Source organism: Pinus tabuliformis, chromosome 8 (genome assembly GCF_031772625.1).
Source record: "Pinus tabuliformis cultivar Carrire ecotype Pingquan chromosome 8, CPIR1, whole genome shotgun sequence".
Lineage (NCBI taxonomy): Eukaryota > Viridiplantae > Streptophyta > Pinopsida > Pinales > Pinaceae > Pinus > Pinus tabuliformis.
Window position 1 is genome coordinate 194258669 of NC_142294.1, and position 24697 is coordinate 194283365.

A 24697-nucleotide genomic window follows, 5' to 3' on the forward strand; every position below is an offset into this window, starting at 1 on the left:
GTCATAATTTTCTCAAAAATGCACGGTTTTTGCTCAAATCAGAAGCAATCAGTCAAGTACAATCAAAGGGATGATTTAGAAGGTGCAAAGCTATCACTAAGAGCTTACAAGGATCTTTGTAGATCAGCTCTTCAAATCATGAATCTGCTCAGACAATGAGCAAGAGTAGCAGCCCCTCTACTTCGCTTTTGATATAGTCAAAAGCTTTTCGATTTGGTACTCTTTTGTTCAGGAAATGAATAGCAAAATACTACAAACACAATCAAACGGATACGGTCCCCAGCAGAGTCACCAGTTTGTTGTAGGGAAAAGTATCCGACTCGGATGACCCTAACCCACTCTAAGGGTGACAGTTCCTTAGCAACAACTGTAAAACAAACTACTGAAAGTTTACTTCTTTATGAAAGCAAAAGAGGATGGAGAAAGCACTAACCATTGCCTTGCACTTAATGTCGAATCCAAACTCTCCTCTTTGGCCGCTTGCTCCTAGCTCTTTGTCCTTCTGCTCGCCCAACTGCAATGAGATCCTGCACAATGACAAAGAAGGAAACTACAAGAGGCATGCAATCATAACTGGTTCATGGATTAGTGTAAACCAAACATGCAATCATCACAATACATAATCGAAACAAGAGCACATAGAAGAACCTCAATAGCTTTTATTAATGAAGAAATAAAGGTTCTGAGAGGATTACAACCATTGCAGGCTCCAACCCAGCAACACCTCCCAGCAGAAAGAATTTCTCTTCTTCACCTCTCTCAAACAATCACCCAATAACTCAAGAATGAAACCAACAGCATATCATTACTTTGCACAAAATTCCAGCCTCTTGAGCTCATAGGAGAGAGCTCAATATATAGATGAATTGAGAAAGGATGAGTCAGCTTGCAACTGATGTGTAGCTGCCTTGTGTCCTCTCTCTCTTCAGTTAATCTTCAGTTGATCTTCAGTTCTTGAGTCCACTTGGTGAACCTTGCTTCCACTTGGAGAAACAAAGCCTCTGACTCATCACAAGGCGAAATACCTGACCCAAGTGTCATTTTTGGAAGATTCGAAAGCAATGACTCACTGTGCCACATGTCCAAACTCGCCCAACGCAGGTGGGCTTTGTTCTACCTGCTTTGCAACGCAGGTACACCATGGAGCAGCTGTGTTTCAGTTTGTTGTAGGGAAAAGTATCCGACTCGGATGACCCTAACCCACTCTAAGGGTGACAGTTCCTTAGCAACAACTGTAAAACAAACTACTGAAGGTTTACTTCTTCATGAAAGCAAAAGAGGATGGAGAAAGCACTAACCGTTGCCTTACGCTTAATGTCGAATCCAAACTCTCCTCTTTGGCCGCTTGCTCCTAGCTCTTTGTCCTTCTGCTCGCCCAGCTGCAATGAGATCCTGCACAATGACAAAGAAAGAAACTACAAGAGGCATGCAATCATAACTGGTTCATGGATTAGTGTAAACCAAACATGCAATTATCACAATACATAATTGAAACAAGAGCACATAGAAGAACCTCAATAGCTTTTATTAATGAAGAAATAAAGGTTCTGAGAGGATTACAACCATTGCAGGCTCCAACCCAGCAACACCTCCCAGCAGAAAGAATTGCTCTTCTTCACCTCTCTCAAACAATCACCCAATAACTCAAGAATGAAACCAACAGCATATCATTACTTTGCACAAAATTCCAGCCTCCTGAGCTCATAGGAGAGAGCTCAATATATAGATGAATTGAGAAAGGATGAGTCAGCTTGCAACTGATGTGTAGCTGCCTTGTGTCCTCTCTCTCTTCAGTTAATCTTCAGTTGATCTTCAGTTCTTGAGTCCACTTGGTGAACCTTGCTTCCACTTGGAGAAACAAAGCCTCTGACTCATCACAAGGCGAAATACCTGACCCAAGTGTCATTTTTGGAAGATTCGAAAGCAATGACTCACTGTGCCACATGTCCAAACTCGCCCAACGCAGGTGGGCTTTGTTCTACCTGCTTTGCAACGAAGGTACACCATGGAGCAGCTGTGTTTCAGTTTGTTGTAGGGAAAAGTATCCGACTCGGATGACCCTAACCCACTCTAAGGGTGACAGTTCCTTAGCAACAACTGTAAAACAAACTACTGAAGGTTTACTTCTTCATGAAAGCAAAAGAGGATGGAGAAAGCACTAACCGTTGCCTTACGCTTAATGTCGAATCCAAACTCTCCTCTTTGGCCGCTTGCTCCTAGCTCTTTGTCCTTCTGCTCGCCCAGCTGCAATGAGATCCTGCACAATGACAAAGAAAGAAACTACAAGAGGCATGCAATCATAACTGGTTCATGGATTAGTGTAAACCAAACATGCAATTATCACAATACATAATTGAAACAAGAGCACATAGAAGAACCTCAATAGCTTTTATTAATGAAGAAATAAAGGTTCTGAGAGGATTACAACCATTGCAGGCTCCAACCCAGCAACACCTCCCAGCAGAAAGAATTGCTCTTCTTCACCTCTCTCAAACAATCACCCAATAACTCAAGAATGAAACCAACAGCATATCATTACTTTGCACAAAATTCCAGCCTCCTGAGCTCATAGGAGAGAGCTCAATATATAGATGAATTGAGAAAGGATGAGTCAGCTTGCAACTGATGTGTAGCTGCCTTGTGTCCTCTCTCTCTTCAGTTAATCTTCAGTTGATCTTCAGTTCTTGAGTCCACTTGGTGAACCTTGCTTCCACTTGGAGAAACAAAGCCTCTGACTCATCACAAGGCGAAATACCTGACCCAAGTGTCATTTTTGGAAGATTCCAAAGCAATGACTCACTGTGCCACATGTCCAAACTCGCCCAACGCAGGTGGGCTTTGTTCTACCTGCTTTGCAACACAGGTAGACCATGGAGCAGTTGTGTTTCAGCGCAAAAGCCTAGTGGAGCACCTGCTTTGATTTCAGGATTGCTTGTTTTTGAGTGTTTTCAGGTGGAGAACTGATCTGAGAGCTGTTGGTTTGCTGACCTTGTTCCTCTAGGGGTAGGAACATCATGTTTAGGGAACTTTGGATCCCTTGGATTATTGACAATTCATGCTTATCGCTGTAAGGCACAAAATTGTCTATAACACCTAAGGAGAAGAATGAAAAGAAGAAGAAAGAGAAGAAGAAGAAGGAGCCAAAAGCAAATGGCGGCAAACGAGTGTCGTCTAACGAAAATCCACACACTGCACTGACCAGGCCTAAATCACCATATGTCATTTGCAAGGGAGACCACTATCACAGAGATTGTCCTTGCATCCCTCAGATCTTAAGGGACTGGTCTCCCCGTTTACACAACCCGGTGTCGTCAACCTCTGATGATCATGTTGAAAACACACTATCAACTAGTGAAAGTGAAGCCCCAGGACAAAAAGGAAAATATAGATTTCCTTGTAAACTGTGTGAAGGCGATCACGCCGTCCACCATTGTCCCTTCTTAGACGAAGCTAAAAGAGTTTCGGATGATCGTCCGGTTTCACCGTTACGACTTCCTCCTGGATATAAAAAACTCTTGCCGAGTCCGTCACCAGTTGAAAATCCGGCTGGCCCGCTCAGGTGGTCAGTTGAAGCATCTATCATTGAAGATAAACCATCTGAATCCATACCAGACGAAAGTCAAAAGGTCGAGGCGGCAGTTGACCCGGTCTTGCCTTCAAAGGTTCCATCTTCAGATGATACAGTCACTGAAGAGAACAAGGATGACACCGTCCAAATTCTCTTCATAAGCACAGACTCCAACGAACATGGGGGCAATTTACCCATTCCTTTACCGCAGGGAGGAAGTTCGTCAGAGTCATACCCGGCCGTCTATTCGGTCCCACCTCCAAGCAACCTAGTTGTCTCCTTCGACTGGAATCAACTAGGCAGACCCCATTTACCAGCTAGTATACCATTCCGAATTATTGTTCAAATATATAGAATGGTTATGGCTAGTACCATCATAGATGAGGGGGCTTCTGTGAGTATCCTTTCCTCAACTGCTTGGAAAGTGCTTGGTTCGCCATCGCTTTTGCCTGAGATGAGAAATTTGACAGGCTTTGATAAAGGAACCAGTCGACCGTTAGGGATCCTTCCCAATGTGCCCATAACATTGAGAGGGAAAACTGTTCACATGAATGTAATGGTAGTTCAAGGACACCTGGATTACAATCTACTCCTTGGATGAGACTATATTTATTGCATGAGAGCCATTGTCTCATCACTCTTTAGAGTGATGTGTTTTCCGCATGAAGGAAGAGTGGTTAAGCTCGTAGATAAGCTTTCATTTCCCGGATCACGCATAGAAAATAGTCATATACCATCCCTAAATGGTCTTTTCACGCAAGAAATGTCTCAATCTCCAGTCCGTCCACCCGATGAGTGCGAGTGATTCAGGGGGACATGACTGAAACCCAGGGGGCATGCACCCTGGTTTGCTTCGGCAGGAAAACTTTGGGTATAGGGTAGGTTTCCGTGAGAGAATATGACCTTCGTACTCCCGTCCGTGATTGGAAGAGGGAGTTGGACTGGAACAAGATTCTCTTGTCAAAGTTATGTGAGTTGGCGGGCATCGCCGCTCACCTTTGTTTATCTCGGTAGACATCGCCGGTGAAGTGTTTTGTTTGCGCTGTGAATAGAACAATCTTTGGGTAGCCTGTAAGAGGTAGGCCTCTCTCGGTAAAACAAATGTTTTAACGGACTAAAGAAGGGGTAACCTTGAAACTCTGTTTTATACCTGGGGGCATGCAAACCTTTTGGAGTACAAGCAAAGAGTGATCATGTATCTGTTTTTTGGATTGGTCATTTCCTAACTTGCATAAAGAAAGGATGTGGGGCAAAACTCTAAAAGTTGCCATTTTATATGAGACATTCTTATCACACGACTGGATTAATCGAGCAATTTTAGCACATAGTTCAAGCTCATTAAAAAATAAACATAAGACATGAGGAAATGTTTCCACCTGTGTTTAAGCTCATTAAAAAATGAACTATTCCTCGGTAAATAACCATCGTGAATGTAGTACTTCAACCATTAAAGCCTTGGTCGTGTTTGCACCATCACCTCCACTTTTTCATTGGCCGATCATTCACCTCCATTTGATTATTTACCCATTTTGAGGAACAGCTGCGAAGAGTGATTTCACTAGCCATCCTTGTGACACTACCATGATTGGAAAATTCCAAACCATGCCTGGAATCAGCTGCTACCCATTTTATCACTCGTTCCTCAAAAGACGAGTCTCCTTTAAGCTCTTTTCAACTGACTCGTAAAATATGAAAAGATTGTTGAGCCATTGGCCTCTCCAGCTCATTAAAGGGACAGGAAGTTCTATCCCTCCTCTAGATTCTAATCTTTTTGGACCTGAGGGATTATTACACAAAAAAGATTGAGTGCTTGTTTTGTTCGGCTCGTTAAAAGTATCGAAAATTCATCCCTTCTGTATTGTTTTATACTTTTTGGGACTTAAGGGATTAGATGACGAAAAAGGAATTTTGGAGTTACCTTTACGTTCCTTTTCAGACTCTATAAAATTGAAAAGGACTGAGTTATCTTTGTCGTTAAACTCGTTAAAGAGATTAATAGCGACAAAATTGTCTATAGACGAGAACGAGTTTCACTATCGCTAGGCTCGTTAAAACATAGCGATGGGTTTGCCCGAAGGGAAAATTATAGAACAAGCATATGTTATCCTCCTCAAGCTTGACAAAAATAAAGAGGTACTGGTCAGCAATGACTGGGGAAAATTGGGAAGAAAACTCAAAGAAACTTTATTTGTAGCAAGTCGCTCTTGAACATGACACTTCCACTCCGTGTCTGAGTCGGGTTGGGTTGTTTCATTCACTGGCCACATCACCATGGTCATGCCATACCATCCACATTTTGGGTTAATGCTACCAATCCATCACATCAGTGTCACCGATATGTTCAAGAGAAGTCATTCAGAGAATTCACCTGTGTCTCACCCACTACCATACATTATACTCCATTCTTTCATGACCGCCACCCTGAACCTTATATCACCAGATCGTTTTCACCTCCATTAAAATCATTTCCTCCGTTCCGTGTCATTGATGTGGGATTCATTAAGGCCCTCCTGTGATGGATCACTTCTTGTCGACATCAGCTCATTATCCAAGAATTTGATCTAGGAACACCCCATTCAGTACTTTGAAGCTTGCATGCCTCAATGGCAAGTTTCTCGCTTTCGACGACAGGTTTACATCAATGGCCTTCGACTGAAAGATTTTGCGTGGTGTTCGAAGGCAAGTCCTTTATTCACACCACGTGAATTGTACTGCAGTACCTTGAGGGTCATTATCATTATCGGTGATTCCTCTCGTGCTTGTTAACAGTTTACATCATTGACTGGTAATCAAGCGATGTCTTTCCATGTTCGACTTCAGAACATTTCTCACATGGATCGACTTGTACTTCGAGTGAAGATTGGACAAGATTGAAGACCCCGGATCTAGTTTCATCCATCCGAGCTGCGATATATATTCAAGGAAATAAAGACATTAAATGCACATCATTGTTGCACAGATAATCATCCACTCAAAAGGATGATGGCTCTATCAGAATCATCAGTCTACACTCAGACGATTGTCTGTCCTATGTACATGAAAATGAATTTATAAAGTTGAGCATGGGAATGCCCACCTCAGCTAGATCATGAAAATAGTATGAAGATAATGTATTGTATTGTATCTTATTACAGGTCTCCTCCCAGCATTGAAAGAACTTCGGATCCTCATAATAAAGCATTTCACCCGACACCAAAAGGTTAACGGCCTCATACTTTAGGGGGAAACTGTTATAGACATTTTTGTGCCTTGCAACCACAAGCATGAAATGTCCATAAACCAAGGGCTCCTAAGTCCCTAAAAGTGTTTTTCTAACCCCTAAAGGAACAAGGTCAACAGATTACAGCTTCTCCCAGAAGTTCTCCATGAGAAACTGCTCAGAATTGGTCAAAACAGGATCATTGCAGCTGCTCCACTGGCTAAGTGCATTGCATCTCACCTAAATACACTGTGAGGGTGCGTTGCATTTCAAAAGTCCCTTCTGTGGGGTGCGATGGGTGAGAAATGACAAATGGCAGTGTCATTCCGCGAGGTGGAAAGACAATGGAAGCTTCCAGATTCTTCTCCTGTGACACTTGCCTCACTGAATTCGACCAAGGATGAGTAAGAGGCCTTCAGTCTCCAAGTGGAAGCAAGAACTATCAGAGAGAAGACACTAATCAAATCACAAGCTGACTCATCCCCCTTACAGATATCTATATATGGATCCCTCATCCCAGAGATCCAGAGGCTGGAATTTTGCATATTGTAAGGAATTGCTATTGGTTTCTAGAGAAAAACATCAGATTGTTTGGTGATCTAAGCTTTGTTTGAGGTGAAGAGGGGGTTCTTTGCTGGGAGGATGATGCTGGGTCGGAACAACTGGTTGTAACTCCTCCTAGATCTTTTCTTGTTTATCAATAAAAACTATTTGAGTTTTCCCCCATGCTTTTGTATCATTGATGCTTGTTACATTTGTATGGTCAATTTACATCTAATCCTAGATTGTTTATGAATATAGATCCATGTCTTTGTATAGTGCTATGCTTTTGTGATCTTATAGGTACTTTGTGAAGTTGGGTGTGCAAGGGAGCAGGTAGCTGAGGACTATCAAAGAAGAGAGGGATCGAATCAAAGGATTAGCGCAAGACAGAGGTTGGTCTTTCTGTTCCTCTCTATCTATAATTCATAAAGGAAAAACAAAAGTAGTTTTTCTCTATTTGTTTCTAAGGCAGCTGTCACACCTTAGTGGGATAGAGCAGTTCTATATAGACACTTTTCCCTGTAACAGTTATACATGGGAAATTGATTTTGGAGGGTTTTGTTGCAGTGAAAACACAATGTAAACACCCATCAAAAGCCTATGGAATTTTACTTAAGGAATATTCACTTAAATTTCATATCAATACCCTAGCACAATTTTTTTTACTTCCTTTCGATGGTTACAAAAATTTCAATGAATTATGTCATAAATCCAGCATGGAGGACAAAGCTAGAATGGTTGAATTCTATATGCATAACCTTATACTAACTGATATGAATTTTTGGGATCCCATTTCTATAATGGGGGATTTATAATTAATGGCATTGGCCTCTTGGATAACTCATGAAGAATCAAGGCTTGAGGAATCAAAAATGGTCATGCCTAGGGAAACCAATGAACCCTTATGGATTAGAGCAGAATTGAGTCCCTCATCTTGTCACTAGCAAACATAGACTCATTAATGAGGACCCTAGATTGGAATTAATCTACATAGAAATACATGAACAAACCATCCTTCACTTTGAATACATTTTTAAGTTACTAGGAACTGTGATTTTGCAGGTTGTCAAAGGAGATGGCACTCCTTACCACATAGCCTAAGAATCAAAGAGTACCACTCTTTAGAAAGACTAAGGAATTCCTTGGAAGGATGAAAATAAATTGGATTGGGCTTAAATTCAGTCCTCGATTTTTGTTAAGGCTACAAGAAATAAGAGAGTAGGCAAAAGAGAAACAACAATGGGAAAAAATAGAGAAGAATGTAGGGTTCCACCCTCAAGAGGCATTCCAGTTAAGACAACCTAGGATGTCAAGGAAGCCACCAGGGCTATGAATGAGATGTGATTATGTGGTTGAGTTGTTGGAAATAATACTGAGAGGGGGGTGAATCAGTATTATCAAATAAATAAAAAAAATTCATCTCCATACTTAGATACATATATGCTACTTTAATTAAGGGAACCCGCGTGTATACGCAACTGTGTCTAATGCAACTAGCGTATATCCAGAATACTTATGATTCAGTTAATCCATTAAATGTTGATCTTTAGTTAGTGCATCAGAACTTCATTAACCATATGTACAGTAAGCAGGTGTAGTAAAATAGAATAGATCATCACACACAAGAAGCAAACATGAACACCATGATATAAGGTGGAAACCTAATGTGGGTGAAAACCACCTACTGCAAGTCATCTCTATCTTCTTTTAATAAGAAACTTCATTTTACAATAGTTCTGTACTGGTGCAGTCTTATACCAGTACACAGGCTTCTACCTACAGAGGGCTACAACCCTCTCTCGTTTTCTAGACTCTCCTGGATGGGAGCTACAACCCCCTTAGCTCTTGTACTAGCTGATCCATTTACTAGTATGTAGGTGCCTACCTACTGAATGCTCCAATCTTCACTCATTCTCTAGCTGCTACTAGAAGGGAGCTACCACCCCCTTTTCTCTTGTACTAGCTGATGTACTAGTACGTAGGCGCTAGCCTACAATCTCCTTTCATCCTCCAGGGACCACATTTCATACATTTTCAGACTGGATACACCTGAAGCACAACACTATAATCTGAAGGCCACATTTCATCCAATTTTCATATTGGACCCATCAATAACATTGAAGCACAAAACAGTCAATACTAGAATCATCAATTTTTGAATCACTAAAACACTGAAACCCTGTCAACAACACAGTCACCAGAACACAGAGCAGACAACATAACTCTGCAATAACAATCAGACCCAACTACAACTTCAAACATCGTACTTCATAATGTATATGCTACTATGATGAATCAAAACCGCGTACATATGCGCTTTCACCAAAGCCAACCCTCGTACATATCTATAAATATTCAATCATGACTTGCAGCTATTTCAAACTTAAGTTATAGCTAGTTTAGAACATTACATGCATCAGTATACAGATCTAGAATAAGCATAATCAACCATATAGAGATAGTTCATTTCAAACCATTTGATCCCGATCTATCCTTAGATCTTGTTCTCCATCAACCGGTGAGATCCATCCTTAGCTCAGATCAAGCAAAGCATCATAACCCATATCATGCATACTGGATCTCATACTTCATCAGATATTCACAACTTTCTCAATGCCCTTGCCTAATGATCTTCTTCTCCTTTTATAGTCTTAGGCCTACTCAATACCATGGTCCAAAACCATAACAAAACAATACCATGGACCCAATACTTGGGATCAACACTTCTGACGAGATACCATGGTCCAAAACCATAGGTTCAAATACCAGGGACTAAATACCATGGACCAAACATAAGTTCTCCAACATGTACGCGCTTTTTCTTGCGTGAAAGTTCGTGTATACGAAAATGCGTTTTTTCAACGACTAACCCGCGTGTATACTCGGCTTGGTCACAATGAACCTGTGTATATATATTTTCTCTTCATTCTGATCATCAAATCCTTGTTGCTGACCTGCTGCACTATGATCTGTCATCTGTGTGATTTGCCATCAAGGACAACACTTGTCTCATAATGCCAACAATCTTCCCCTTTGGACTTGATGGCAAAGCTAACTTGTCACACATAGAACTATCATCTGATTCCTTTGAGTTGTCCTGCATCCCATGCATTCAGTCACATATGATATCTCTTCTGAAGATTCATCTAGTTATAAATAAGTGAGATGTTCTTCTATGAGTGGGTTGCCATCAAGTACAACACATGCATCATAATGCCAACAATCTCCCCCTTTGGACTTGATGGCAACAACACCAAATCACTCTCCCCCTTTGACATCAAGGGCAAAGGGCGGACCAAGATATTCACTTTCCTTGATAAACATCCCACTGACCATACTCCCCCTGAGTACCTGCTGAAATTTCTAAATGAGCTCCCCCTTTGTATATGCCAAGGTGTACTAATCTGTCCATGCTCCCTTTGAGTACATGTTGAAAGCTCTGCTCGTGCTAAATTGTGATGTTCATGCTCCCCCTATCTGTAAGCAAGGTCTGCAAAAAGATGTTCTACAAGAAGAACCATGACTTATACATCATAAAAGACCTTCCTATCACCAAAAGACTCATACATACATCCATCTCCCAACCAAGTGGGGATACACATGATAACACAAGAGTGTAACATCATTCATCCCATGCCTTGTGGGGAAACCAACATAGGCCGTTACATGACCTTGATATAACTGAAGTATTTCATCATACTTCTTATGCATAAAGGGGTTACAAATTACATCATGTGACTAGAATAGATTTCATCAAATGACTACAATAGATAGAGACACATTATTACATCATGAGTCTTGATATGACCTTTACATGAGACTGAACATCTAAATAAGACCATGATAGTCATTAGCAACTATCATACATAATGTATGATCTACTCCATAAGCATCTGTCAACAACATCTAGATCAGCAATCATATTCTCCCTCTGTACCTATTCCATCTGTGCCAGATGGTTTCTGTTAGGCCCATATCAGACTCTTCTCATTCTGAGTTTGGCTCACTGATTTCCTTCAAATTAACATATACGCAACTATATCCATAGAAACAAGCGTATATACGCGGATACTTCTTATGAAACTCGCGTACAACCATTTCCAGATCAGCAACCTGTAAATGTCCTATGACAAGGTATGTCTGCATATAGATATCAACTCATCATCATAAAATCATTCACATTATATCATATCTGTAAAATGCCATAGCCATCTTATCAACAAGATCATCCATGTATCATCACTTGGGAATATTTGCATCAGTCAACATATCTAAGTATCAACCTATCAACATATAGGTAAGAACTCATCATCATCATGTCTCCACCAATGCAACTCCATGTATCCAGCATATAGCACTATGTATCTAGAGCTCAAGACAAGACTTCATCCATATGAGCACCAAGAATTATAGGAAACCTGCATCATAACTGTATTATATGATCTTTATGCATATGATGACAGTAGCATATGAGTAACTCATCATCAAGTAAAGAAGATGTGTATTCAAGCTTTGTACTCCTCCTTATCCTTATGAAGATCACCATGTAAACACCATATATGCATCATCAGAGAATCAACCACAAATCTAATCTGAATATCAACTATGTAACCCCAAGGATCATATGAGATTTGTCATGGATAACTCATATCATAGCACGATATATCATTTAGCCATATAAGCATTAATAGGTGAGAAACACTTTTAGTAGGGAGTGATCATGGGAATCATTAATAGGTATCAAGCAAGGCTCATCTGGCTATCCATTAGTAGACATACACCTCTCTCTTTTCATTTGGTAATACCTTTTCAAATTATAATGTGTTTATTAGGGTCATTAAGGAATATTTATCATACACTATGGCCTAATATGTTAAATGTGTAGGAAAATAGTATTTATTGTATAGAAGTTCATTGGATACCCATTGGAGGTAATTTAGGAGGTTCATTCCATGCATTAACTCACCAACAACATGGCTAGATATTGGAAAATTAATTCACTCAGTATCTGTGAGGATCTCAGGAGATTATATCCATTTTTGTAGGGATTTTAGAGGTAAGAAGCCCTCCTTCCAAGGAGGATTACCCTTAACTCATTTTGGATAAATAATTGAGCCCAATATCTTAGTAGGGTTTGACTTTTGGGAGGTGCATAATGACAACTAGAGCTATGAGATTATAATTGTCATTTTAGTTTCCATATCATTTACCTAAGCACTCTTTGAGATCAACGATTTTTTTTTTTGTTTCCTTTAGTATGAGTGTGTTCTAGAGGGATGAGTTCTCTTGGGTTAGTTCCCAACCTAATAACTCTAGTCTCTCTCCATTGTACATTTTTTATATGCAATTTCTATCATTTACTTTGTTTAGCAGTATTTCTCCATTTTGTGTTGCAAGATTTGCTGATGTAAATGTTGCCTTTGTAGATTTGTTAGTCATATCTCTTGGAAAGTGTGGTTGTATATTTTTTATTGGTAAGCATTAGGAGTTAGGTTTTATCTTGATGCAATATTTAGATATTGATTAAAATTTAACTCATCCTTTATTTTCTAGTTTGAATTTCTGCAATTGGTATTATTGGAATTCTTTAGACTTCAATGTTGTTGCAGGTTGAATAATATTTTGGTGTGTAGGTAATATTATTGGTTTGTAGGGAAGATCATTGTAATTTTTATTTGTAACCCTACCATCAACACCCTCTTTTCATTCTCATCAACTTCTTCAAGTACTATGCATATAGAAAATTCAAGAAACATTTGTTAGAGGTCATTGTTTGCATTCTCTCCTTGTGAAAGATGGAGTCATGAGGAGTAATAAGATTGGAAATGAACCCCCCATCATTCTACCAGCTTCTACCATCCTTCCTCACCTTCAGATAACCTTCTAAGCCCTTGGAATGCTCTCAGATTCAATCTTGTAGAAATACAGAGAAATCCTGTAGGATCATCTGGCACCATGTACATCCCCTTAAAACTTGATCATAATTGCCACTTAAGATTATCCTCTTAGCCTTTCAAAACATATCCTAGGTGTTGAAATGATGCCCGAGGAAGATCAAAGACCATTTAATACCTTTCTTTTCATCACTAGAATTTACTTCTAAAATTAGGGTTAGTGATTGAGTTCATGAATTTAATACTACACGAGTAGTTTACATTGTTATTTCTTAAAGTATTTATTGAGTTTTTCCAGTAGAATATGATCTCCTTTGAATGCAGTAGTTTAATATTGATCTCATGATATTTACTTTGTGCAAATAGACTAATTTTATTTCTCTGTCATTTATTTTTTACAATAAGTTAGGGTTTCTATTCTAAGCATTTCATTCCTTGTAAGTAGATTAGAATTTCCTTTTATGAAAAATTTTAATGCCTTGCAAGTATATTATATTTTCCTTTTACAAAACATTTTCATTCCTTCTAAGTTTATTATAATTTCCTTTTATGCAACATTTTCATTCCTTTCAAGTATATTATGGTTTCGTTTTATGCAAGAATTTTCCTTCTTGCAAAAAATCCAAATTAAGTTTGCAAAATTGTCTTTATACGCCTTGGTTTGATTCATTGCATCAGAGTATCTTAGGTAGAACTTAGCTTAATGTGCATACAACAATGTCACCTCTTATGTTTGTATGAATCCCAAATTGATAAATTAAATATGCTAGACTTGGGAGTTCCAACATTCTTGGCACGATACTAGAGATCATCAACTTGCTCAATATCCTTGATGTCTAGTAATTTGGGTTTGTTTTGTATATTTATTTTTCAACAATAATATGAAAATATTTAATAGAAATTTATTATATAGGTCTAAAATATATGTCACTATTCGATATAGATGCTAAAATATTACGCCACTAAGCTTGATGGTTTTAATAGGGTAAGTTTGATGAAGTCTTCATCCTCTTGTATATACTAAAAAATGTATGATTTTATTTTTGGATGTGCCCTAATTAGTAGTCCTTGATATATGGTGTTCCACTAGAAGAACCAACTGTAAGCCAATTTATACAACTACTTCAATGTTGTTCATTATCTCTTATGCATCATGTATATGTAAAATATTGATTTCCCTCAATATTGTTGCACCCATATTTTTCCTCGTTGATTTCCCTCCCTACCAAGCTTGTTATACGTAATCTTAATTTGTGTATAGTACCATTGAATGAAATTGAGTTGAATGATTTGTGTGGCCATGGAAATTATGTGTGAGAACTTAGACTACATTTTACACTAGTTTTTAATGTTTTAAGTCCTTCCTTGAGACCATGTACTATAAGTTGAACCCTTCAAACCTAGATCCAACTTTATCTTCCATATTTGTCATTTAAGAATAAAGTGAGATCTATTATGATGAATATTTTTCCTACAAATCTTACAATAGAGGGGATTAATTTCTACTATAGGTTGTTTCATCTTGCATTTATGGCTTTAATTTCATTTCCCCCTCCCAATATAACCAAAGCATATCCTTTTTTATTAATTAGTATCATCTTTAGAGAGACCTTTTGATTTGTGGTTTCATATACCTCATCCTTCAGAGGAGGAATCAATATGTGGGTTCATAGACTAGTTTTCCTAAAAATAAATATATTCTTTATTTCCCAACCTCCTATACATTTTAGATGACCTTTGGAACTATGACCTTTTGTGAACTACTACTTAAAGAATTTTGACATCCCAAATTGTTTAGTTTAATGAGAGGATGACATACCACATTAACTTTTTCCAAATGAAAAAGGTATTAATAAGTTATGATTAAACAAAAACTTACTGCATGCAAGATGGTTTGAAAAATAACCCATCTTATCACTTTTGAATTGGCAAGCCCTTTATTTGTTCACGTATTCCTTGAATTATTTATTTATAACATGCATAAATGGCTTATTTGCAAGAGAGAAAGGAAAAAAAGACCACATAATTCCTCAATTAATCCAAACAAAATTAAATTGTGTGATAATTAACTTAATTTGTCATCTAGGAAATGGTATAATGTTAAATTAAAAGACAATTATTTAGTAGAATGATATAACAATTATATGAATGGCTACTAAAAAAATCGGTATGATAGTCACATGAACCTAAGTTATTGGAAAGGTGGATATATAGTGTGAACATCAATTGTTGGAGAGTTGTATGAATGATGATTGGCTAAAAAGTACCTATACAATACATTGAGCATAGAGGAGTGTGCACCCTTTTTCTATTTCACAAATTTCCCAAGTTCTTGCTTTTCATGCTACCTATAAGAAATTTCCATATAGAATAATCATATTGAAAGTTTCATTTTGTAATTTACATTATTAAATAAACAACTATCAGGCCATATCTTTTCATGCAGGTGCAATGTATATTGATTTATTTACCATAGTTAATTATTATTATATTTAGGATAATTATAAAAGAACAATGCCACATACTGAGTAAAGAATAATATTCAATTCACATATGAAAACGTAGAGAGACTTCTAGAAACTAATAATTTTATATCTTTATCGGAATCAAATTCCAACGTTTCAGATAATTTTTTAAAATGGTAAAAAGCTAAATGCCCCTATTACATCAATTTCCCAAGTATATAGGTTATGGGGCCATGACTATTCGATTTCTAAGTCTTTTCACCTTTTAGATAAATTAATAATTTATTTTAATGGTACATGGTTACTATTTATCTCTCCAATTTACAAATAAGTCATTTCCAAATCTTTTCACCTTTTAGATAAATTAATAATTTATTTTAATGGTACATGGTTACTATTTATCTCTCCAATTTACAAATATATTCCAAATGTCAAAGTTTGAAAATTTAAAATCAATTTTGAGAAACAATGTGGAAGAAATGTTTGGTTTTCATGTCATGCTTTGTCTTTAGCCCTGTTGGGAACCATAGACTCAATATTGTTTATAATGAAGCTACACTATCATTTATCATATAATATATAAAAAAAAATCGACCATACCTCTAAGTATTCACTGTTAGTTTAGGTTGAAAACTAACAAGTTTTGCTTAAGAGTTTTGAATGAGGCACATCATTATCATGGTATTTAAACTCAATTAGTTATTAAATTTTATGGAATATTGACTAATGCATTCTCTAGAATATATCAAAATTTGAAACCTTAACTCCAAGTATTGAATATGTGTAATAAAGAACACTAACTCCCTAATTCTAGAAACCTACACAGCTAAGTATGTTATGAAGACATATTCATGGTTCCAAAATTAATAAATTGTAATGAAATTAGTGAGAGAATACAAATGTGTTATTTATTCTTATTTTGAAAATTTTGCGAATTTATTCCAATTTATTAGAATGTAATGACAAAAATACTTGGCCTCTTTCAATGTAAGAATAAAATATAGAAATTTTATGCGCTAATTTTGGACCTGTGAATAATTATAAACTCCATAAATGCTTTTAAAATTTGGTTTTAAGGTGTAATATGATATTCTCTACAACACCAACAAAATTAATATTGTTATGTGAATATAGTGCTCGTTGATCAAAGTGTTTGACCCTTATTGTTACTAAGAATACAAAAATCTAGAAATGAAAAATACAATTGAAAACAAATGTGTTTGGGTGTGTACGAGTGCAAAAACCTTAGGTATTTTTCGAATATAGAGTCTCTTGGTTGGAAACTTTTGAGAATCTTTTTCAAAAGGTATTTCACAAAAATATATAGAATAATCATTTTCCTATACCAATATTTGTTTATAACATCCAATACACTTACTTCAATTTCATGACTAAACATTTTTCCATTATTCCATTACTTATAGTTATTTTTTTTGTTTGGAACCATAACCCACAAATTTTAACTTCCAATTATTCTTCAAACCCATGATCCTTATTGCATTAAATTGATCGCTTTGAATGGTTATTAATACCTTTCCATGATCTCTATTAGTAACATGTAGCACTATCTCAAAATGCATCCATAATGATTATTCCTCAAGTATATCCTTATGTTGTAACAAATTTTCTTTGGTAATCTTTTTCACCTCACTGAAACCATCTCACAAAAAGATATAAAAGATAGATCAACGACTTAAAAACTAGCCTCTTTGAGGGGGAAAACTCCTTTCCATTACACAAATGAACAATTTTTGGATGATGCAAATGACAAAACCTCCTTTCTATATATAAGAGTCTAAGGGGTCACAATATAACCAAATCCAATCTAACAATAATAATATAAGGGCACAAAGATAACAATAGTGCACTTCTATGGGGCACAATAATAACAATATGGGGACAATAGGGGCAGAACAATAACAATAAGGGATACAATGACAATAGTACTAGGGGAATCACTAGTATTATAGGGACCTAACATGCGCCTCTCCTTAAAAAAAGTGTTGTCCTCAATGCTTGAGTAGTTCTGGATGCTTCTGTATAAAATTCTCACCCTTCCATGTGGAATCTTCAATGGGTAGGTTCTTCCACTTGATGAGATATTCTAAAATTGATCAATTTCATAGCTGTCAAGTTCTTGTTTCTTTAACTGTTTCAGGTTCCAATATGATTTTTCATTCCTCATCAAGTTTTGGAAATATTGTTTGAACTAGGATTTTGTCACCTATAACCTTCTTTCAGCATGACACATGGAAAACTAGATGCACTCGGGAAGTTACGAGAAGCTCGAATGTGTATGCCATAATACCTATATTTTGCAACACCTTGTATGGACCATAGTACTTTGGTGATAATTTATTATCCTTATTAACTTGCTTGAGGGACATTTGTGTATATGGTTGTAGCAATAAGAATACCCAATCACCTACATCAAAACTTCTTACATTGCAATGTTGATCTACCTGCTATTTCATTCTATTCTGCGCCAAGGTGAGGTTATCCTTTAAGAGTTGGAGAACTTGTTTTTGATGCTCGATGTGATCTTCCACTGCTTGAACCTTAGAATTTTCTCTTAAATATGATGTGATGGATGGTGGATGATATCCATAAAGTGCCATAAATGGGGTCCTTTCTGTTGCAGTATGGAAGGAAGTGTTATACCACCATTCAGCCAAAGGCAACCATTTGACCCATTGTGTTTGTTTATCAGATACAAAGCAATGAATATATCCTTCCAAAAATCTGATTACTATCTCAGTTTTCCCATCAGATTGAGGATGATAAGATGAGCTATGAGCTAACTGAGTACCAAGACAAGAAAATAATTCTGTCCAAAAATTTCTAGTGAAAATGGGATGTCGGTTGTTTACAATAATCTTTGGGTTTCCATGTAGCTTTTGAATTGTTTCCATAAATGCAGTATAAATTATGCTCACTTTAAATGGATGAGATAATGCACAAAACTGTCCATACTTGGTAATTTTGTCAACTACCACCATGATAGCACTCTTTCCTTCAAACTTGGGTAAACCTGTGATAAAAGCCATTAAAACTCCTCCTAACGTTGGCTTGGAATGGATAAATGTTGTAATAGACCTGGGCTCTTAATTGTTTCAACTTTATTTTGTTGGAAAACCAAACATTCCACCACAAACTTTTGAATATCTAATTTAAGGCCATCCCAAAAAGATTCCTTCTTAGCCTTGTGGTAAGTTTTTTGAGCTCCAGAATGCCCTCCTAAGGGAGAGTTGAACAATTCCCTAAGAATCTTTTTCTTGAGTTGGGAATTCTTACATAGGTAGAATGGATCTTTGTACCATAACGAATCATTTTTCTAGCTAAATGTATCATATGTATTGGGATCGCATTGTAACTTTTGAATGAGTGCCCACACTTCATCGTCATTCTTACATCCATCCCTTGCTTCGTTTATCCAATCTAGTAGATAATAGAAATGGTGCAAAGAAATGCTTCCACATCCGCATCCTTTCTTGAGAGTGCATCTGCCACAACATTTTTCTTCCTTTTTTTGTAGATGATTTCAATGTCATAACCCAACATCTTTGTGACCCATTTTCGCTACTCTTCGAAAGATAATCTATGTTCTAAAAAGTATTTAAGACTATCATGATTTGTTTTTACCTTGAAGTGTCTTCCCATTAGGTATGGTCACCATTTCTTAAGTGTATGTAGTATTGCCAACATTTCCTTCTCATAAATAGATTTGTGTAAATAATTTCCTTTGAGTGGAAGACTTTCAAAAGAAATGGGTCTTTCTTCTTGCATTAAAACAGCACCAATTCCATTTCATGAGGCATCACATTCCACAATAAAGGTTTTTTTCAAGTCCAGTGTAGCTAAGACTGGTGCTTGGTACATTGCCTCTTTAAGATGTTCAAAGTTCTTTGTTTCTTTCGGATTCCATGAAAATGCATCTTTCTTCAATAATGTTGTTAGAGGTGCTGCTATTCCCCCATAATTCATAACAAACTTGCGATATACCTTGTCAACCTGAGAAATCCTCGTAGATTCTTTATGGATGTGGGGATTTTCCATTCCTTAATGGTTTTAATTTTTCTAGGGTCTACCTTAGCACCTTCATGAGATACAATATGACCCATATATTCCACCTCTTGTACTCCAAAGAAACGTTTGGAGCTTTTTGCATATAATTGTTTCTCCTCCAATAGTTTGAGCACCCTATCAACATATTTAACATGATCCTTCCAAGATTTGTTGTAGATTAGTATATCATCAAAAAATACTAACACAAATTTTCTAAGGAAGGGTTTGAAAATGGAATTCAACAAACCTTGAAATGTATAAGGTGCATTGGTAAGGCTAAAAGGCATAACCAAAAATTCATAATGACCCTCATGAGTTATAAATGTTGTTTTTGGAATGTCTTCAGTCTTCATTCTGATTTGATGATATCCTAAATGAAGATCCAACTTGGTGAAGTAAATTGATCCATGCAATTCATCCAATAATTCATCAATGACTGGAATGGAAAATTTATCTTTAATAGTGAGCTTTTTGAGCTCCCTATAATCTGGAAACATGCACCATGATCCATCCTTCTTTTGAACCAATACTACTAGAGTAGAGAAAGAAATTTTACTAGATTGAATTATACCAGCCTCTAATATTTTGGCAACCATACGTTCAATTTCACTCTTTTGAGCATAGGGATATTTGTAAGGCCTGATGTTTGGAGGAACACTTCTTGGAATAAAATGAATAGCATGATCATGATCATGAATAGGTGGGAGGCCTTTGTGAGTCTCAAATACCTTGGAATGATTGTCCAAGACTTTTTGGAGATTTGGAGAAATAAATGATTTCGATGTGGGAACCTCTAGTGAACATAATTGTAAAATTATGCCTCTTTGTCATTTCTTTAGAAGCTTTGGACCATTCCATTAATCATTATCCTTCCCGGTTTCCCCGCGATACCCCTTAATTCAACTTCCTTTCCTTCTGAAGAAAATTTCATGAAAAGTTCTTGAAAATTAAAAGCTATTGTACCCAAGGCTTGTAGCCATTGGAATCCTAGTACAACATTAGCACCACCCATTAGAATGGAAAGAATTGGGCTATTCAATACATATTCTCCCATGGATAGCTTGATATTATGGCACTTTAGTGAGCAAGTTATGGTTCCTCCACTTGCAACCATCACTTGACACTCTAGTGCTGGATATAGGAAGCAATTCAATTCCTTGGCTATCTTACAATGAATAAAATTATGGGTATTGCCCGAACCAATCAACACTATTACCTTCTTCTTCTTGATATGCCCTTCTATCTTGATAGTTTGAGGAGTGGTAATTCTATCCAATGCATTACAAGATATGATTGGATTCATTTCTTCTTTCTCTAGGGTTTTTTCCTGGTATATATCCTCTTCTTTTGATGTTTCTTGTTTCTTTTCTTCCTCCTCTTCACAATCTATGTAAAATAACTTCTTCGTAGCACACTTATGACCTTTAGTGTATTTGCTATCACAATTGTAATAAATCCCTTTTTCTCTTTTTTCTTCCAATTGTTGTGGTGTCAACCTTGTAAATTGTGGATGCCTAGGGGAAACAACACTTCCATCTTTATGATTGTGAGTGGTAGGCTTCCTTGTTGCCATAATTTTGCTTTCCATTTTTCTTTCCAACTTGAACTCCTTCTCCAATGAATCAAGTTCCCAAAGGCGAACCTCATGTTGGATGTTATCCTTTAAAGTCCCTATGAACACATCAATCCTATTCTCCTCTGGAATATCGTTTACCCTTATATTCAATTTTTAGATGTCCTCAATGTGCTCCATCATTGAACCCTTTTGTTTGAGATTTATCAATTGGCTAAAAAAGGTGTTCCTTTTTGTATCCTCATATTGTGTTATCATTTCATCTGTAAAAATAGCCCAAGTGACAATTTGTTTACGAGAGAAAAGCCATCAATACCATACAAACTGATTTGGTTCCAAATATAAAGTTACAATGCATACCTTTTGTCTGTTTTGGACATTGTGGAGATAAAAGAATTGCTCCATCTGTAGTATCTATGTTGCGGGATCCTTGCCATCAAACTTCCTCATATCGATCTTTGGAACATGGTGGTTCTTCAATCCAACATTAGAGTCTATGAGATCATGCTTAACATTTATTTTTTTCTCATCATGATTTTCCTTTACTACCCTTTCGCCATTAGTAAGAATTTCTTGTAGAAATTTCATCAAATCTTCCATCTTAGCTTCCACGCCTTTCTTTAAATCATCCATCACTTCCACATCATCCATCTTAGATTCCATGTCATTTATCTTACGTTCTACACCTTTCTTTAAAATATCCATCTTAGCTTCCACATCATACATCTTAGCTTCTATGTCTTTCTTTAAACCATCCATCTTAGCTTCTGTCACTTTTTGTGTGAGTGAAATTTGTTTCACTTGTTCTCATAATTTTCATATATCATGTTGCATTTCTTCCTCTTCTTCATGAGTCATGCTACAGATTTCAAGTTTCTTACTAGGTGTTTCCATTTTCTTTCTTCGGGGCATCAATTATTGATAATAATTCTTCACTGTGCCCTTTGAATTCCTTCAAACTAATTTTTCAAACCAAACTTATGCCAAAGTTCAAAAAAAATACACATCTTTTTTCACTTTGTATGATCTTGATATTGAAAGACTGTAAATTTGTAATTTCAGATCTCCAAGGTCTGAAATTGTGACCTACAATATCCCTATGTGCCCTCCTTCTAATGCCACCAGTCTGATTGAAATTGGATTCTCCAAGGAAGTGATATGCCCCACCTCCCAAGGTGACCTACTTATATACTTGTTCAGTAGAGCGAACTTGTACAAAGTGCCATGTATTACTGTTTGGACCTTTGGACCTCAAAACAATACACAGAAAAGTGCAGTACATCCTATTTCTGTAGCTTCTTACAAAATTTCAATCTGATGCTTATAGGGAAAGCTATGACGATTTTACCAAGGTTGCATGTTTAGAATTTAATTCGGGAGTCCGCAAAAACCCTTAATTTTTGTGATTATATCTCCGAGAATATAGTGAGACAAGATCGAAAATTTAGACTCGAGCTTCACCAAGATTTCAACTCAAATGGGTTTTAATTTTAGAGTTTGCAACTTTGTAGAAAAAAAAAATATAGCGAAACTTCCACGATGACTTGTTTTAGATGAAATTATGGAGCTTTCAAAAACCCTAACTTCCTCAAATCGTAGCTCTGAAAATGTAGTGAGAAAATATTTGAAATTCAGACCTGATGTTCAAACTGATTTCGTCTTAAATGGGTTTTTCTTAGCTTCTAAAACTTCGTAGCGAAAATTCCACGATGACCTGTTTGGAGCAACGAAACCCTAGAATCCAAAGCTTTGATACCAAATGTTATGAAACCAACTCACAAAAAGATAGAAAAGATAGATAAATGACTTAGAAACTAGCCTCTTTGAGGGGACAACCTCCTTTACATTACACAAATGAACAATTCTTGGATGATACAAATGACAAAACCTCCTTTCTATATATAGAAGTCGAAGGGGTCACAATATAACCAAAGACAACCTAACAATAATAATATAAGGGAACAAAAATAACAATAGTGGGCTTCTATGGGGCACAATAATAACAATATGTGGACAATAGGGGCACAACAATAACAATAAGGGATACAATGACAATAGTAATGGGGGAATCACTAGTATTATAGGGACCTGACATAATTTTCAATTCCTTTCCTTCCTATATCAACAATACCAAACAATTTTCCTATTATGCCACATGGTGTTATGTCTATATTTCATTCTTCTACTTGAAATACACTACAATGCCTATGGAACCTCATCTCACAAATTATTCAACAACTTATTTTTTATGACCTCTACTTAGTACTCATTAGGATTGAAGTTGTATCTCCTCTTCCTACATATATCCAATCCAAACACTTTGGAAAGATGTTGGTCAAAATGATTTCTTAATAATTCCAACATAAATGATCAACCAAGAGTTCGTAAACTTAGAGATGTTACACAATATATGCAAAGTTCAAATCACTAGTAGGCTTGCTAAACTATACTATGGGATAAAAACAAAAAATGGAAATCTAGGAGATCTATGTTATCTAGGGCATCAATACGTGATCCATTCACATGTTGTAATCATTCATAATGACTTAACTGAGTATTCACGCAACCGAGGAATAGTTATAATGCATATCGTTTCCCATTCAAAAAGTAATCTAAGCTCTACCAAACAACAATTGAAATGCAAGTATGGGAATGGAAAAGATATGAGGTATGGTGATCATTGGGGGTGCACACAAAATCCTTGTTTGGAAGAGTACAAATCTATCATCTTGTTTGGACCAAATTGTCATGAATCCAAGAGGGTCACAACATGCATCATTTCCATTCAATGATCAATCTTAATCCTGCAACCAAGAAACACTTGTAAGAAATAGAAAATTAAACAAAATAAGAAACGAAGACACACTCATGTATACAATTGAAGGAAAAAGGATTATTTTCTAAGCTATTCTATAAAAATATGGAAAATAAGGCAACGTGGACTAAGATAGTGGGCCCTCCCAGCCACCACCATGTTTCCTAAGAAATGACAAAACAAGCTTAATTTACACGGCTAAAAATCTTAGGCACCAACTTCAGCAATTTGTCATTAATCTAACTATGAAATCAAATTTATATAATTTTCAATAGCTCCAAATTATCATATTACAAGGTTACATAAATGATTTGACAACAAGAACCCCTAGTTGATCGAACTCCTAGAAAATATAACTCTCAGAAAACTTTCTATCCATATATTTATACAAAGAAGCAAGGTGGGATCCATAATGATCCATAATTAATTAAACAAAGTCTTTTGGTAGAAATCACATGAGAGAATCTTTTGGCTGATGCATTTCAAACCAACAAGTGTGGTTCATCATTAAGACGAGATGAAGAGGCAGACCATGGCAAAGGCTTAAATAGAGAGCAATGTAGAGACATAATTTC